The 2,146-nt window shown below is 41.8% G+C and overlaps 1 pseudogene; it reads left to right on the top strand.

Annotated features, from left to right (window-relative positions):
• Nucleotides 1-279: 279 nt before the first annotated feature.
• On the top strand, nucleotides 280-1,085 carry LOC118654319 (annotated as a pseudogene).
• The last annotated feature ends 1,061 nt before the right edge of the window (nucleotides 1,086-2,146 follow it).

The following is a 2,146-nucleotide window of genomic DNA, read 5'->3' as shown; positions in this document are numbered from 1 at the left end:
GGAGAAATCTACTGGTTAATCTCCTTTCAGATATAAAATAAAATTAAAATACAATATTAACAAATAGAACCCAGAACTACATTACAAATGATATACCAACTGGCCTTTGCCAATCTAATGGGTACAAAATGCTATCTCATTACAGGAATAATTTTCACTTCTATTAAGAGTATCTTTTTGTATGCTCACAAGCCGTTTTATTTTCTGCTACCAAAAACATTCTCCCATGTTTTCTTCTAGAACTTTTAGGGCTTTGTTTATTACCTTTGTTTTGTTTGTTAGGTTTTGTGTGTGTGTGTGTGTGTTTTTACTCACATGGAATTTATTTTGGTGGTAGCAACAGCTCCCCAGTTGTTCCTAAAACCTTAAAAGAATTTGTAAATTTTACTATATAAAATATGAAGCTTCTACATAGTAACAAAAACAATGATGGGTTCAGTCGGATCCCCGCAGCAGCTGCAGCAGCGCTAGTCTTTTCAGGAGCTTCTTGCTTTCTCCTTTAGCTTCCGGAAACATGGCTCTGGTGTGGCTGTCTCTCAGGGAGTCGTCAAAGTGTTCAGTGACATGAAGGTACCAAGTCCTCGACACCAGAGGAGGTGAAGAAGCGCAGGAGGGCGGTGCTCTTCTGCCTGAGTGAAGAATTCTGGAAGAGGGCAGGGAGATCCTGGTAGGTGATGTGGGCCAGACAGTAGACGACCCCTACGCCACCTTCGTCAAGATGCTGTGGGGCAAAGACTGCTTTACGCCCTGGATAATGCCACCTATGAGACCAAGGAGAGCACGGAGGAGGACGGGGTATTTATCTTCGGGGCCCCTGAGTCTGTGCCTCTTAAGAGCAAAATGATCTATGCCAGCTTCAAGGATGCCATCAAAAAGAAGCCTACGGGGATCAAGCATGAATTACAGGCAAACTGCTGCGAGGAGGAGGTCAAGGACCGCCGCACTCTGGCAGGGGAGCTGGGGGGCAGTGCCGTCATCTCCCTGGAGGGCAAGCCTTTGTGAGCCCCCTCCAGCCCCCTGCCTGGAGCATCTGGCAGCCCCAGACCTGCCTGTGGTGGGTTGCAGGCTGCCCCACTTCTGCCAGACCGGTGGGGCTGAGGGGATCCCAGCAGGGGGAGGGAAATCTCTTAACCCAGTTGCCAAACAGCCGCCCCCCCCCCCAACCTCTCCCCTTGGACCTTCCTTCTCTCTCCACCCCTGATGGTTCTGGCCTTCCCAAACCACTTTTGACCTTCTGATTCCTCTTGGGTTGAAACAGACCAAGTCCTCCCCACCCCAGGCACCCCAGTTTTGGAAAAGGCCTGTATTTTTTTTAACGACACCCCTAATTGCAACCTGTTCCTCCCCCCCTTCCCATGCTGCCAACTTCTAACCGCAATAGTGACTCTGCTTGTCTGTTTAGTTCTGAGTATAAATGGATTGTTGTGAAGATAACACCTCCCCACGCTGCCTGGTTTCCCTCCCCTTTTCCACCTGGTCTGGGCCACTCATGGAAGCAGGACCAGTAAGGGACCCATAATTTTTTTTTTTTTTAAAAAGGAAGAAAAACAACAATAAAAAGCCTCACTTAATTAAAAAATAAATAAATAAAAACAAAAACAAGGATGATTAGTAAATTTACAAAAAAAAGAAATTCAGAAAGGCAATATTTGAAAGTTAAACAAGTGTATAAGTTAAAAACAAAAACGAATTATTACATATAACTATCAAATTGGAAAAACATTTTTAAAGTCATAATATCTGCTATTGGTGAAAATACGTGAAATAGCTAATGTCCCATGATTGTTGGTAGGATTATAGGTTGGCTTATTTCATTTGGGTGTGCAATTGCAATGTTTTTCATAACTCCTAATGTTTATATCCTTTAACTTATTACATTTTGGAAATTTATCCTAAATAAATATTTACATACATGATCAGAGATATGATCAAGAATATGTATTGCAGTATTATTAGCAATTATAATATTAAAAAATAAATGTCTATAGTAGTAAAATGCTTACATAAACTGGTCTATTCACATATATTATTTAATGATAAAACCACACAGCAGTACAGTATGATCTGATTACTCTTCACAAATTCACATACTGACAATATTCATACTGCTAACAATAGTTTCTCCAAGGATTAGAATTAAAGAAAA

Source organism: Myotis myotis, unplaced genomic scaffold (assembly GCF_014108235.1).
Source record: "Myotis myotis isolate mMyoMyo1 unplaced genomic scaffold, mMyoMyo1.p scaffold_m19_p_1, whole genome shotgun sequence".
Classification (NCBI taxonomy): Eukaryota; Metazoa; Chordata; class Mammalia; order Chiroptera; family Vespertilionidae; genus Myotis; species Myotis myotis.
This window is presented reverse-complemented; position numbering and strand designations above follow the sequence as displayed.